General features: G+C 45.2%; 1 protein-coding gene and 1 long non-coding RNA gene across 4 annotated transcripts in view; one reads left to right on the forward strand and one right to left on the reverse strand.

Annotated features, from left to right (window-relative positions):
• The window catches only part of Wasf3 (WASP family member 3), a 99,590-nt gene that overhangs the window by 46,282 nt on the left and 37,446 nt on the right, over window positions 1–15,862 (forward strand). For all 3 annotated transcript variants that reach the window (XM_031338745.1, XM_031338746.1, XM_031338747.1), the window contains exon 2: window positions 1,835–1,922. The gene's annotated coding sequence lies outside the window, so the exon portion shown is untranslated. The remainder of the gene's footprint in view (window positions 1–1,834; window positions 1,923–15,862) is intronic.
• The window catches only part of LOC116068768, a 43,449-nt gene continuing 29,384 nt past the window's right edge, over window positions 1,798–15,862 (reverse strand). The window contains exon 3 of the long non-coding RNA XR_004109682.1: window positions 1,798–1,972. This is a non-coding gene — a long non-coding RNA (uncharacterized LOC116068768). The remainder of the gene's footprint in view (window positions 1,973–15,862) is intronic.

Consider the following 15,862-nt stretch of genomic DNA (forward strand, 5'->3'; position numbering starts at 1 on the left):
CCCCTTCTCCCTCCTCCTCCTTCTCCTCCTCCTCCCCCTCCTCTTCTTCCTCTTTCCCCTCCTCTTTCTCCTCCCCCTCCTCCTCCTTCTCCCCTTCTTCCTCCTTCTCCTCCCCTTCCTCCTCTTTCTTCCTTCTGTATCCCCTCCTCCTCTTATTCTTGTCCCTCCCAGGGCTCTGGCATTTATTCAATCTTCAAAGCTCTCAGAATTAAACTCTCTGCAGCTGGCAAAAGTCCTCCCCTCCTAGAGCACGAGACACAGTTAATGGCTGTGGACAAACTGCAGCAGTCCCATATCCCTCACCTAGGATGAAATAAAAACATGTTCACATAACATAACTGGGTTTTTTGTTGTTGTTTTTGTTTGTTTTGTTTTGTTTTGTTTTTAAAGAAACCAAAATCTCACTGTAAAGATTTCTTTGGTACTATTCCAGAGGCATAGAGTGCCTTCTGGTGGAGAAGGCATGAATGATGCAGGTGCAGTTGCAGGAAGCCGAGAGATCGAGAGATCGTATCTCAACCCTACATGGGAAGCAAGGATTTTTGTGATGTGCTTCCTACAGCAAGGTTCCACTTCCTAAAGGTACCATATTCTCCCCAAACAATGCCACCCGCTGGGGACCAAGTGAGACTGCTCATTCAGACCTCTTAAAACCATCGAGTCAGAACGAGCTGGACTAGTGCAGGTGAAATGAATCCTGGATAACCTAAACCCAAGGAGAGTTTTCTGTATTTGTAAATAAGTTGAAATACACAGATTAATTTTTTTAAAAAGGATATCTTTTTTAAAGGGTTATTTTATTTTAAATTTTATATATGCATGTGTATTGGTGTGTAAGTTAGAGGTGGTTGTGAGCTGCCTGTCCTGTCTGATGGGAACTGAACTCAGGCCCTCTGTAGGGGCAGTAGGCAGGTGTTCCTAACCTCCGAGCCATTCCCCTGCATTTCTCTTTCACTCTTCAACATCAATAGCAAGCTATGGAGCTGACTTTAAAAGATGCTTTTAAAAGGATGGTGGCTATCTTCACTGCATTGATTCTCAAAGTCACTTGAACTGCTGTAGCTTAGGCATGTTCAGATAATTGGTTGAAAGACTTGGTGTTGCTTTTCGTTGTTTCAGAACCTACAAGGGTAGCCCTGCGTGGGCAAACCTGGACTGCTCTTCCCAGGTTTAGCCTCTGCCACTGGTGACCACTGAGAAGCAGTTTATCTGTCTTCTAAGCTGCTTTGTTCTCCATGTCTTGAGCTCGCTGACTTTGCAACAATGTCCCTGTATGTTTCTCATCCCAATTCTTTACTGAGAAGTCATCCCTCACCAGTTTTGATGTGTTTGGTCTAACAGAATAGCTTGTCTTTATCTCCATATTTTCTCACTATCAAAAATGTCTATAACATGGTTAACAAGATTCTAATTAAATACAAATATTGTTGGGAAAAATGAACAGTCCTTGTGTGAGTGGTCGATACTATTGGACAGGTTCTGAAAGGTAGCAACAGCGCCTGCAGACATGTCTTACTGTTGGGGAACAAATCAAACTACTTAGTTGAAAGTACTTAGCTACAACTGACTATTTTTCTGTCCTTCAGCTTTTATGAACTATGAATCCTTGAAGTTATTTCTAGAGTTTATTCCAGAATAGGGAGCTGGGTTGCATAAGGCTTTAAGTACTGCATTAGATCTTTCCTTAAGCTAATTTTAAAAAAAAAAAAAGTTCTGGGACTAGGGCTCTCTCCGTGAAATTGTTGAGTTGTAAACTTTGAAGTTGAGGCTGAGGTGAAAGCTTGAGACCATCTCAGCTACCGTTATTTAATTACTTTCTTTATTTTCCATTTAGTTCTGATCCCGCTTGCTGTTCCTGCTGACACCTGAGCTGCGGCGGCGATGCTGCAGAGGCCCTTTCAGCCCACGAGTCAACCTTCTTGGTAGGAGTGCCTTTAGCTTTACGGCTTTTCAAATGCAGCAAGACAATGATCTAGAAATGTAATTGAAAATAGGATAGCATAAAAGATGTTAGTGTCTTTGAATAGTTACTATCAGTGTATTTTAATATATTGATAATAATTAAAGGTCTTTGAGTTTAACCATTGTTTTGGGATGTTAAAAGAGAAAAACTGTGACTGGATATATTCATTTTATGTTTGTGTGAAGCACATACTATGACTCTCTAGTTTATGTCTTATTAAACAGTTCTATTCTTTTTCTCCCATGAGATTTTTTTAAAACAAGATTTTATTTTGTGTGTATGGGTGTTGGCCTGCATGTGTATATGTGTACTATGAGCACGCAGTCCCTCAGAAGTCAGAAGAGGGTGTCAGATCTCCTGGCAAATGGTTGTGAGCTGTCATGTGGGTGCTGGGAACTGAAATCAGATCCACTGCAAGAGCAGCCAATGCTCTTAACCTCAGAGCTTTCACTACTGTCCCCCACCCCTATAATTAAACTGTATAGTTCTTAAGTATGACCTTTGTATATGACAGTGTTGTGTCACAGAGTCAAAAGGTTGGGCATGCTGTGGGACTTTTTCTTCCAATTTTTCTGTGCCCACTCCTTGTCAGGCAGTCCCAGCTAGCAGGCCATCCATCCTGTATCTAAATGTAATCAAAGGATCATCCGCTGATTGCAAAACTCCCCAGTGATGGAAGGAAACATTCTGGCTGTGCACCTTCAGTCAGTCAGATCCTGAGGCCTCCTGGTACAATCATCCCCTGTACTTGATTTCATTCGTGCAGAAGAGAAATATGTGGTGTTAAGCACCATGTACTTCAGAAGCCTGGGAGCTAGACTGTGCTTAGAGATCAGCACATCTTAGAGATCTGCGATACTAACAGAATAGGCAACACAGTGTTTTGAATTTCTGTGATGATTTATCTAGGATGCATCTAGTAATGCTCCTATAGTGATAGAATTAATAATTGATAAAGTCTCAGAAAAACAGGAATGTAAGAAACACTTTCAAAAACAGGAATCTGAAAGGCCTTTCAGAACTCACTAAAGATGTCTGCAAAAGCCCTACAGCTAACACTGGAACCATCAGTGACAGAGTCAGGGTTAGGAAGGAGGCAGGGCTGGCCACGGTGGGTGGAGATCCTGGGAGCACAAGGCAGCTGACCAGAAGTCAGAATACCCAGGAAAGGAAGGTGAAAGAAGTGAAGTGAACCCTGCAGTCTCTAAAGTAGGGGAAAGAATGAGAAACCTGAATGAACATATGTATGTATGTATATTCAGCACAGTTTTTTAACATACTCCGAAGAAAGGAATGTATAGAAAAAAGACAAAATAGCTGGCTGTTGATATGGCACAGTGGTTTTTAAAGTCTCTGGAGATTTCTGTCCTTTTCCCCACAGACTGATGCTTGTTCCCCTCCATAGCTGAAGAATACTTTGAAGCCTTAGGCTGCTGCCATTGTTGATTGTGGACCTCAGTCACAGAAGCATACAGCCTGTGACTTCCCAGCTCTCTAGAGTTCTGAAACAAGCAGAGCCTAACAACTGAGGGAGGGGGTGCTGTGTGTGTGTGTGTGTGTGTGTGTGTGAGTGATTGTGCCCATCCCTTCCCCACTAACATCTGAGACTGATGAACTCTGAACACCTCCTGCTTAAAGATGGACCATAGCAATTCATTTCTAATAAGAGGACTGGAGATGTGAATGCATGCTAAATGCCAGGGACATTGTCTGCTAATTGTGTGTGCTTGAGTGTGCATGCCTGTGTATGTATGCATGTGTGTGTGTGTGTGCATGTGTGTGTACTTATATAGCATGTATCATTTGATCACATTGTATATCACAAAAATATTATCATATATTATGTCCATTGATTCCTGCTTAGTGACTTCCAAATGTTTACTCATTTTCAGGAAGGCGTTCAGTATTGTGTTGAGGAAATCTGAGTTTTGGTCCCAACTGTTTAGAATAGTCATGTGACCTGTCCAGTTGTCTATGCATGATTTTCTAGAATTATTCCTAAGTCATTTGAAATAAGACAGTTTTCTAGCCTCAGTAGGATGTTTAGACAGTTTAAAAGCATCTGGCAGTGTGGCTCTCCATCCAAATGTTCTGTATGGCAGGGTGGAATAGTACAGGAGTTCATATGCAATCCCGAATGCAGAATAGACAAGTTTAAATGTCATCAGTCAGCCGCTGTTCCTTTGCTTAAATTGGGCCGAAATCTTGAAAACGCCAAGTCTGTATTCTTTAGTTGTTCCAGCCTTGAGTTTCACTTGTCAGTGGCTCTCGCCGCTCAGCCTTAGCAGTCTGAGCTCCTAGCAGCTGTCAGCAGCTAGTGTTGACAGCTGCTCTTGGCCACCCTCTCAGCAATGCTCTGTCTGCTTGGCATTTTCAAAGCCAGTAGCTCCCCGTGTTACCAGCTCTCAGTGAAAGGAACTCAGCCCACCCAGTCCCTGATGTAGCCATGAGCAGATGATGAAGCCATCAGAGCATGCTTATCCTGGGGTTTACACACGCTGCTGTGCTTGGAACGGAGGTGTGAGGATGAATGGATGCTGCTTGTATAGACTTAAAGGGTGGGCTCATGCACAGTCTCTAGGTCCCTGACTGAGATGTCCAGTGTTTCCATGCCAGCCTGCACAAGTGCATTGTGCTTATCTGTCCTGGCTGTCATAGATGGGGGGATGCTGGACACAGACAATAGTTAGGGACTCTGAAGTGACTGTAGTGTGGATGCAGACACATGGTGTACTGAATCTCTGCGTCCAGGGACATTGCAGGAAAGGCTCAAGGGAAAGTGTTGGGAATGGTTCTGGGAAGCTTTATGTCAACCTGACATAAGCTGGAGTCATTTTGGAAGAGGGAACCTCAATTGAAAGTATGCCCCCATCATTCTGGCCTGTGGTAAGCCTGTAGGGCTTTTTCCTTGATTGATGATTGATGCGGAAGGACCCAGCTCACTGCGGATGATGCTGGCCGTGGGCAAGTCATCCTGTGTGGTATAAAAAAGCTGGCTGAGCAAGTCAAAAGGAGCAAGCTGGTAAACAGGAATCAAGACCACCCTGGTGGTTGCCATAACAACTTCAGAAGGGATGGTGACTCCTTCTCTGTTATCAGAATGATATACTAGATTGATCTTCAAGGCGGCCACACGTACACCCCCAGTGGAGAAGTCCAGGGTTCAGAGCCAGGGCTCCCAGCAGCCATGCAGATTTGTGCTCCTGTTGACCATCTGGACCCCTTTAGGATGGTAGTAGTGGCTGCACCCAGGAGCCCGTCATTTATGGCTGCAGGTGGAGGGGTGGGAGGTGCAGGCTCGGCTGTCAGTTTGTTGGCCTCCTAAGACCAGATTTGATTGGTATCTGCTGTTTTTATTTTGAGAGGCAGGACTATCTTCTGCTCCCTGGTTTGGATGCCATGTGTGTTTCTTGGATAGGACCTCCTTCAACCTGTTATGTCTCATTAGCCATGCCTGCTGACCAGCACAGCCCTTAGCATGTTTTTAGTGGGTAGTTTCTTCATTTAAACTGATAGCCTTTAATCTCTTGCTCTCTAACTGGAGGTTGTTCGTCACCTGTAGCTCAGCAATATTATTCAGCTATTTGAAATATGGATCTTTTATTTATTTCAATGGCTTGGAACCTGAGAGGCAAATTTACACTATCCCCTTACTGTCTATTCCCTTACTGACTATAAAAGTTTTGAAACAATTTCTATAAGTGTTATCATTCAAAAACTTATACACCACTTTGCATATATACCTCATCATGCATATCTTATTTTAGTTGAGATACGCATGCACGTAGGCACAAACTTGGTGTGTGTTGGGGCCTGAAAGGAGGAAAGATTATACACAGTAGAAGGAGAGGATCCTGGTCCTGTGAGAATTGCACGGTCCACACAGCATTTCACTGAGTCTCCTTAGAAATTCAATGTACATTCTAGTTTTACACACTCAGTTTCTTGACAGATAACAGATAGTATTTGTATTAGAAGTAGCCATACTGGATCCTGGCCCATAGAGACAGAGGATTATTCCCCTGGCCTGAGCAAGCTTAGGTTGTGGCATGAATATCTGCACGTATACAGTGGTCAGCCAAAAGCTAATCATATATGTGGAACGTACAAAAGAGAGTGAGACAGGAATCTCAGGCTCGTGCATGCTGCCAGCCACAAGGGAGTGTGAGGAGGTGTGAGGTCCAGACAGCTCATCCATCAGTGATTTAAGATCTCTGATAGAAATGGAACAGCAAAAATGTAAACCAGGGGTTGGTGAGATGGCTCAGTGGGTAAGAGCACCGACTGCTCTTCCAAAGGTCATGAGTTAAAATCCCAGCAACCACATGGTGGCTCACAACCACCCGTAATGAAATCTGACGCCCTCTTCTGGTGGTCTGAAGACAGCTACAGTGTACTCATTTATAATAATAAATAAATCTTTAAATAAAAAAAATGTAAACCAATATATCTCTTTTATATGCTGGAGTTGACCATTCCTGGCAAATGAGAGTTAAATTGAGAGGGACTCTCAAGGAGAGAGGGGAGGAGAGAAAATGGAAGCATATGGATTCAAGGATGCTTCTAATTCTCAAGCAGACAGACCACATCTCAGACAGCAGAGGTGACCATGTAGCAGACTGCTGTGCTTTGGTCCGTGTGATCTTCGCTGCCCCTCTGCCTCCTCAGATGGCACTTCTCTGAAGTGTAACAGAGAAAATATGCTCAGGCATTGTGGCTGCAGAGGACCACATGACTAACAGCAGTTCAGGAAGCCAAGCCCTTGCTTTGACTGTGGAAGGCAGAGAGGGCAGTGATGCTGTCTCCTGGGAGGGTAGTGGGAGGCACTTGCCTCCACCCAGGCCACCCTAACACCCTGGCAGGTAGATCTAGTCCTGGCCCTGGGAAATGAAAAGCTCACCCTTAGGTGAAAAGGCAGGGTGGGCATCATGTCACCGTGTGTGGCCACAAGATCAATGCCACTGGGACCGCTTGTCTTCCGAGGTGAATTACAAGTTCATGTAATTAGAAAGCCAACATCTGCAGCATGGTAACTTAGTTCACTGTGTATAATGCAGTCTGTGCCACCCAATTTAGCTCTGCCACATGCCACACTCTTAATTGCCTGGCATGCAGCAATCAGACTAAAGGTCACCAGGCATGAGGAATAGAAGAGACAGACTCCTTAGCCTGCCAGGCTTTACAAATGGATGGAGCCTTTAGGTCTCTTATGTAAAGCATCCCATTGTCTATAAATAGGGATGTCTTACTTCTTCCAGTCCTGTTTTTAACCCTTCATTCTCCTCTCTTGCTTGACAGCTATAGCAAAGGCTTTAAGTGCTGTGTTGGGTGAGAGTGGACGCCCTGTCATTTTCCTGATCATAATGGGAAAGCTTTGATGTTGTTTCCATTTGGTCCAATGCTGGTCATGGATTTTCAGGTGTGGCCTTATTTTCTTAAGCTATGGTCCCTGTATTCTTTGTTTCTTCAAGGGTTTTTTTTTTTCTTTGTTTTTTGATTTTTTGGTTTTTTAATCAGGAACAAACTCTTGTCACAAAAACACAAGACTCACCTCACAAGGGATAAGAAGTAGCTTATTCTAGAGGGAAACATGAGTGAGCGTGGCCGGGGAACACAAATTCAGGTTATCATAAATAGCAGGTTCCAACATAGCAATCATAACAGAACAAAGTCATAAATGAAAACACTTTTCAAACACAGCATGGGGACCGGTAGGACAGCAGGTTACGGGGGAGCTGGGACACCTCAGCTATGACTTCAGATGCCCCTTGACTGCATTCTTAGTCTTTGGTTGATGAAAGCTAGGGTTTTGTTAAGTTAATATGTTCCAAATGCTTTCACCTGTTAGTTCCAGAATGGTAGATCAGACACAGAAGTGGTCAAGGAATGGCTGTTTCAGGGGCTGAAAGTATATTGTACATACAGGATAAACTGAAGTTAGGGGCTGGTCCTGCAACATTCCAATCTCTTTACCATTGGAGAGGTTCCGATTGGTCAGTCAGCCTTGCAGAGGAGAGGGTTCAGTGGGCAGTATGGGTCTTTTCAGAGATTTTGATTCACAGTCCCCCTTACCCCCCCCCCACTGTCCCCCATATAATTCATTAAGTATTATTAAAGTCCTGCATCACTAGGAAAGACTCATTCTTAGGATCTGATGTAGATGGGACTGGGTGCTAGGCACGACAGCAGTCTTTAGGAGACAGTAATGCCTGGCAAAGCCATTAGGAAAAAACTTGCAATTTTTGGATCATATTAAAATCAACTAGCCATTGTGACCCAAATGTGATGTTTTTAATTGTCTGTATTTGCCATGACATGTCACAGATCACAGGAGTAATATAAATTGAAATAATCAAGATCACCAGAGGGGCTAATAAAACACATGAGGTAAACAGATTATTTAAACTACCAACAGTTACAGTTTTGATAATGCCTGATTCATGGCCTGTTTTCCCCCACACTGACAGTTATTTGTAGCCTGCAAAATCATTTTATTGTTTGGAGTATTTGAAGAAAATCTACAAGTTTTAGTTGGTCATTGGCCGGTGTGATCCTATGGCTACACTCATGCATAATAGCCAACATTAAAAGATAACTTTACTAAAAGGTAATATTGCCAAGATTAATATAATAGACCAAAAAATTACTAAATATAAACATTTTTAAAGTCTAATTTTAAAAGGATTTAAGAAACATAAGAAAAGAGAAATGTGTAGGTATTTGGTGTACTCGTGTTGTTTAAGATGAGTATCATCCAGCATTTTTGAGTCCATGTGATGTGCTCTGGGGTGAAGTTGACATGTGTTTGAGATAGCAGGCTGAAAGCTTGTCTACTGAGGTTTTGTAGTGGGAGTAAGCTGGAAACACCAGGATGGAACTCTTCTCTTGTCACAGCATGGAGTCTTTGATGTGATTTCCCACCCTTGCCTACACCCCCAGTTGATGAAATCATCTGGTTTTTCTTATCCTTCTGGAAAGACTCTAAACGGATTCTGAATTTTTAGCTATCATATTTAAAAGTCTCACACTTCCTCTCCCATGAAGAGGATCAGATGGGACATTGTGCAGGAGTGCACTGGGCCTGAAGTGCTGCTTATCAACTTTGTATTCAGTGTCCCTTGCATTGCACAAGTGAGTGTGTGCGTGCGTTCATGTGTGTGTGTGTGCATGCATGTGTGTGTGTCTGTCTGTCTGCATGCGTGCGTGCGTGTATGTGTGTGTGTGTATGTGTGCCTGTTTGTCTGTCTCTCTGTATGTTAATTTGTATAAGTTTGTATGCCTTCATCATGACCTCCTTAAGATACCCTGGCATTTGCTTATCTGGTTAATTGTACCTACTTCAAGCTCTGACTACTTTTCTCTGCAGGGAAAGTGGACAAGCTGGGTACTGTCCTTACCAGCTGCTGTTGAGTTTTCCTGTCTCCCTTCCCAGTTCCCATTGCAGCTGAGATCAGTTTCTGGGTGACCACTAACACCAGGCTGGGACCTCCAGTCCTTCAGCTGGCTGTGTTGAGTCTGCAGCTCCTGGGGATCCTGCTGCTCATGAGATTCCTTTGTGTTCTCAGGGTCTGCTCAGGCTTGATCAAATTTCTTTTGCCATCCCAAGCTCATACACTGCTATTGACTCAAATGGATAACTCGGCTGACAGAACTCCGCTTATTCTGGGAATCCCTTGGTGTTGTATGTTCTCTACCAAGACCTGGCAACATGGCAGACAGCAAAGCTTTGTTCCCAAGGCCTTCTCTGAAGTAATGGCAGAGTCCCTGGGCATGTACTTGGGCCTGCTGGGGATCCACCTTTCTACCTTGGACACTTCTAGGTCCTCTGGGGTCTGCTGGGCCATACACACTAAGCAGATGAATTACATATGTCATGGCCTATGCAAACCAGAGAACTGTGATTTCAACCCAGTCTTGTGCCTCCCTGCCTCAAGCCTAACCTAACTTGTACTAACTGACTGTCCCTCCTTGTGTTGGGGGATGGAAAAATGCAACAGTTTGCCTTTTATCTAGGAGGGGCTATCCCAACACAGCCTCAATTGCTGGATCCTGCCCAATGTCAGCATTCTAAGGTTCTCTGTAGAATTTATCTGTCACCCTTTGGGGACATAGACATTCAGCATATCAGCCACCATGCATTCTTTCTGACTGGTCAGCATGATGCCCATTAATGACTCTCTTACTGGACTCAGCCCTTCTGAGGCCGGGTTTTGCCCCATCTGTCCATAGTCAGAGGAAGAATATATATTACAGCACCTGCTGGAGGTATTTGGATTCAACAGCTTCTTATCCATCTACCATGTATGTCCCCTCTGAGTCTTTAGGATGCCAGCTTTCTTGACTGGGGCCCAGACCAGCATGCTGCTCCTATCTTGGCTGGCAGGTTTACCCAACTCCATAGGTGGGTCTTATCCCAGTTTCCTACTGTGATCCAGGCACAGGTCCTGAGAGGATCACTTGGTACCCACCAGCAAGGTTTTGTGGGTCTTCTCCTTGTCCATTTCCTGTTCATTTATAGCTTTCAGTCCTGTGCTGATTTTACATGGAGCATTAGAATAGCTCAGCCATCACTGACTGCAAGGTTGTTTTGTGGGTGATTTCCCCCACTGTGAATTTTTCAGATGTCTGGACTGTGCCTTGCCACATCCCTCCACCAGGATGTTTTCCAGGTTAACCAGTGGAATCTTCAGTAACTGAATCATGTCACATGACAGGGACTTCATGTCACCTGTCAGCCACAGTGTCATTCTCTCACCTGCAAAGTGGGGTTTGGGTGAGTCTTAAATTTCCACCTGCCCACCATGTGCTCCCTTTGACCATCCTTGGGGGTCTCTTGTATTAGTTTTAGTCCGACAAACAGAGGCCAAGATAGGGGTCATAGGCCAAGATGTTCCCTCTGAAGGGAGATGGGTTTGGAGGAGAGGAAGCCAGAACCACCAGCGCAGGCTAGCCTTGCAGGGGTGAAGGCATGCTAAGTGACCTTGCTAGTTGGCTGTGCTCATGGCATCACAATACAGCAGAGGTGCCAGCGAGACCTTGGCATTTCCCTGCCTCTGCCAGTTGCTGGGGCGTTGTGTTGTAGTTTGTCACTGCAGACTTTGTCCATTTGTCTCCTGCAGTGAGAGCTGTCTGTCTCTGCCATTAAAGAGTGCAGTCACTCCAAGTTGGGCATTGTGGTCCTGTGATTCCTAGGTCGGGATCCTGACCTGATTTCTACAGGGTCTGATGTAACCACAGGCTTTACCACCTATGCCCCAGTTCCTGAAATAAGGACTCTGAGATGTAATTAATTATGAATAAATGCTTAGGCCACCATGTGGTTGGTTACCTCTCCTCAGTATCATTGTCTGTCTCCATCACCATCGGGGCAAATTTTCTCCTACCTGAATCTATCCTAGAACCCTCTCTCCCTGCTGGAACTCCCGCCTCCTATTTCCTGCCTCAGCTAATAGGCCAACAGCTTTTTTATTGACAGGTGATACTTCCATACAGAACACAGGAAATTACCCCTACAGTCTGAGACCTAGTTCATGGTTCTGGGAACTAGATTGTTTCTTGCTGAGTTGAGATCATTTCTCAGAAAAGTGGGGCAAACTAACCCTACCTCTAACACAGATTCCTTTCGAAGCCCCTGGTAACCCATAAACATTTTTCTGGCAACCTTTGCCTCACACTTAGCACACAGATAGATGTGAAAGCATGGCTTGATATAGCCTGGTTTTTTGTTCTTTTGTTTTTTTCAGGAAGAAATGCTAAGTGCTTCCACAGGCAACAGTTGGGTTAACCGATTATGTTTGTCTTTGTTGTTGTAAAGCATTCTCAGGAGTCAGGAACCACCCAATATTTTTTTCCCTTCCTCATTCTTGTGCTTCAGTTAATTCAAAACTGGATTAGTGTCAGATAAAATAAAGGCAACCTGGGAAAAGTGTACACGTACTTCACACTGGCCTAGAAAGCCACAGAAACCACTGCTTATAGTGGAACTGAAAAGCCATTTTGCTAACACTGCGGGTAGGGAAGTCAGCCTGTGTGCGTTGTCATGGAGAGAGGCACAATGGTAAGAAACCAGTGAAGGCTGACATTCTAGAGCAGCAAGCGGAGGAAGCAAACGGTGACATGTGTGCAGGTGGCTGGACGACCGGCAGAATCAGGTTGTACTGAGGCCATTCATTAAGGGGGAAAGAGGAAGCATGAGGTTGCTGTGCGCTCTCCTTCCTCAGACTCCCCTGCGGCTGTAAAGTACAGCAGGGTGAGGTGTGGGGACCACCAGCGAGACAGTCACTGCTGCAAAGACACTTTCCAACAGGACAGGGCGGCCATGACATGGGAAGCACCCGGTCTATAGGAGGTGTGGGGGAAGGGCACTCTGAACCTTCATCATAGTTTCTGGGGGGAAGTCACTGACGTAGGGAAGGTTCAGAATTGACTAGTTTGAATAATTCTGTGGTCTCTGGGGGTATGGGGTTGTTTTTAGCTGTCTTGACTGGTGGCCCAGGATGGATTAAGGGAGGTAGACAGTGTCCCAGGGACCCAGCAGATGAGGTAGTGGGCACGAGGTTCTGGTTTGGCCGGGTTACATATAAGAGCACATGCCTTGCTCAGGTGTTTGTTGATTCTAATGATTGGCAGCTCTCAGAGGGGCGGGCCCTCCACAGCCAGGGCTCCACATTCCACTAGGGCTATAAGGCACTGAGCTTTTCTCATTTGTGCCCTAAAAACATCTTGTTAATCTTAAGGTCAGTGTTCCTAGCAATCTCCCAAGCATGCCGTGACCTCACCTATGTTTAGCCAGCAGCCTGCTAGCATTGAGAAAGAGCTGCTTTGCACACAGAACTAACTGCCTTCGGGAGGGTGGGGTGGGAACACACAGCACACAGAAGGGGGCAGGTGCGCATGAGGGAACATTGTGTTTTGTGGGAATCAGCCTGAGCCAGCTGCCTGTCTGGCTGGAACACCAGGCATGTGCATTTTACACCCCGTTCCACCTTGAGAGGTGGCAAATAGCTCTGGAGAAGATGGAACTCAATTCTTTAACTCATTTTAGATAAGTTGTATACTTGAGGCACCAGAGATATATGTGTGAAGAGACTTCTGTGTATTTGAACAATTGTAGGTCCAAATAGATGTGGGTGATGACTTTCTGTCCAGAAGGGTCTGTATTGACTATGTTTCTGGGCAGGTCCAAAGTTAGAAGTTTGATATTTAATTCTGAATGGATGTGAAAGAGAATATTATTTACAACTCTTAGCTGTCACACACTGGGGGGACAAGGTACTTAGAAGGCAGTGGATGCTTAGCTAGTCTTGCAGATGGCCTCAGGAGCAGCGGTTCAGACTCCTGTCCAGTGTCTGCTGCATTGTCTGGGCTTTCAGAAGCTCTGCTGTTCCTTCTGCCTTGGTTGTTCTGTGACTTGTTCATGCATATACTGAGCCTTGGTCACTTTCACATCTGTCTATTATCTACCTCCCTCTCTTGCTGACATCCCTTCTCTTCCCAACATGGCCCCTGGGACTTTGGTTGGTGTGTGTGTATGTGTTCCATTGAATTTAATTAAGATTGCTTACATGAGCATCAGTGTGGGTTTACTCACTGAAACATAGGCAGCTTATCAGCAGCTACATTACAAACGGTGCTACCATTTCACCCCAGCACCCAGTCACTACCATTTGTCCCTCTGTGAGGGATGGGGCCTCATTGACTCTTCCCTTGAGCATGATGAAATGGTGACCAGCCCAGCCCTGCGCAGCTGTATGCATGTAACCATGAGTGCCGTGGCCACGCCAGGACTAAGACACTATTTTGCATCACTTTTCCTTGACTTCTGACTCTTAGGCTCTTCCTGCCTCGTCTTCCAGGATGTTCTCTGAGCCTTTTGGGAGTGATATAGATATCTTGTATAGGACCGAGTGTACCACAGTCACTTGCTCTCAGCACTTTGATGAGTTAATGAATCTCAGCATTCACCATTCTTCATTGAAAAAAGGAACCTTCTCTGATGGGCTTGAGTACAGGACCAATCTGTGGGTCTAAATAAATTTGGCAGCTTGATACCATGTCCCTTTAGCAGAGTGGCAGTTGTAGGTTTTCTCCTAGGGCCTATGACATCACCAGCTACAGAGTCTTGAACAGGTTTAAATACAAGTACAGTACAGTACTTAGCCCCTTCCTATGGAAAGGGCCTCACATCTGAATAGAGAGCAATTGATCCTCCCATAAAGTCACGCTACTCTTGCATCGGCAAGCATAGCTAGCAGGTCATTATTGTAGCTAGTTGAGTCCCTAGCTCGGCAGAACGATTGACAGCCAGCAACTTGCTGCCTAGTACCTTCTGGCACCATGAGAGCTAGCCAGCATGTAGGAAACTTCAGCTGCCAGTTTTGCAGAGAGTGGAAGGGTCCCAACTTTTGTGAGCTGTGGCCCAGGCTGGGATGGGCTGTGGCAATGCTCTGTCTGGGTCACTTCTGCTCCTCTCAGAAACACCAGTAAGCTCATTGGTTCACCAAGCTGGATTTCGGTGGTATCCTTGGTCTGTCGTTAGTTCTCTTGTCTGCCAGAACTCCTCCGGAGGAAGACCTCTTTAGACCTTGCACATCTTCCCTGGCTGCACCCCTCAACACCTTGCATGCTGGTGGGTACCAGACAGGTGATTAGTAAGTTACTTGTTTTGGCATCAGTGGGCCCTCAGTCAGGAGGAGAGGAGGAAGGGGAGCAAAGGTTGGTTCATGCTAACACCTTCCCAGCTTCTGTCCTTGTAGCTTGCCACCCAGTTATGTATTGGTTGACAGTAGGTTTTGCTTCAGGTAACAGAAGACTCAACTGTGTGGCCTTAAACATAGATTATTAACTCCCCTAATGCCATAGAAATCCCAGACTGGTGTGTCAGGGCCAATTTAGCGGCTAACAAGAGTCATGTAGGTACTGGTTTTTCTTCATGAAAGCTGGACAATGGGAGAAGCATGTGAGCCTGAAAATTCACCTCAGTCGTGGTATTTTCTACTGCTCCATAAGGAGTAATATATGACACTGACAAACCTCCTCAATGAGTGTGGGGTTCCAATTGCACTTATAATGCGTGTGTTGGGTCTGGGAACACAGATCAGCAGCTGAGCACTGGCTGCTAGACTAGGTTCAATCCTTACACCCATATGATGGCTCACAACTGCCTGTAACTCCAGATCTAGTGCCCTCTTCTGGTCTCTGAGGGCACTGCACATACACGGTCCATCTGCTGACATGCAGGAACATTTGAAAAAAATCATTTAAAAGGCAAAGAATTGATCAGAGCTCTGCAGCCAGGCCCACAATACCCAAAGGAAGCTCCACTTCCAGGCATTCTGACACACCCACAATCAGAGGTGAGCAAGAATCAACATCTGTCCCAACACTGGGATTAATTGGTCTAGTGGGACCAGGCACACAGAAACTCCGCCATCTGAGTGACTTGGGTTCCTTCCGGTCTGTCTGAGTTAGTGTTCTGAGCAGACCTTGGGTGCAAGCTCTGTAGCCAGTCCCACAACACATAGAGAAAACCCCACTCCCAGGTGATCTAACAAGCCCAGGATCCCAGGATTCCAGAATTACAGGATCACAGAGACAGCTTGACTCTGAGGAGTTCTGACACAACCAGGATCACAGGAAGGACAGGCTTCAGTCAGATTTAGCAAGGGCAAGTAGCACTAGAGTTAACCAGATGGCTGCGGGTAGGGGGCAAGCATAAGAATATAAGCAACACAAACCAAGGTCATTTGCCATCATCAGAACCCAATTCTCTCACCATAGCAAGTCCTGGACACAACATCACACCGGAAAAGCAAGATTCAGATCTAAAATAACTTATCATGATGATGATACAGGACCTTAAGAAAAACATAAATAGCACCCTCAAAGAAATACAGGAGA

This window comes from Mastomys coucha, unplaced genomic scaffold (assembly GCF_008632895.1).
Source record: "Mastomys coucha isolate ucsf_1 unplaced genomic scaffold, UCSF_Mcou_1 pScaffold22, whole genome shotgun sequence".
NCBI lineage: Eukaryota > Metazoa > Chordata > Mammalia > Rodentia > Muridae > Mastomys > Mastomys coucha.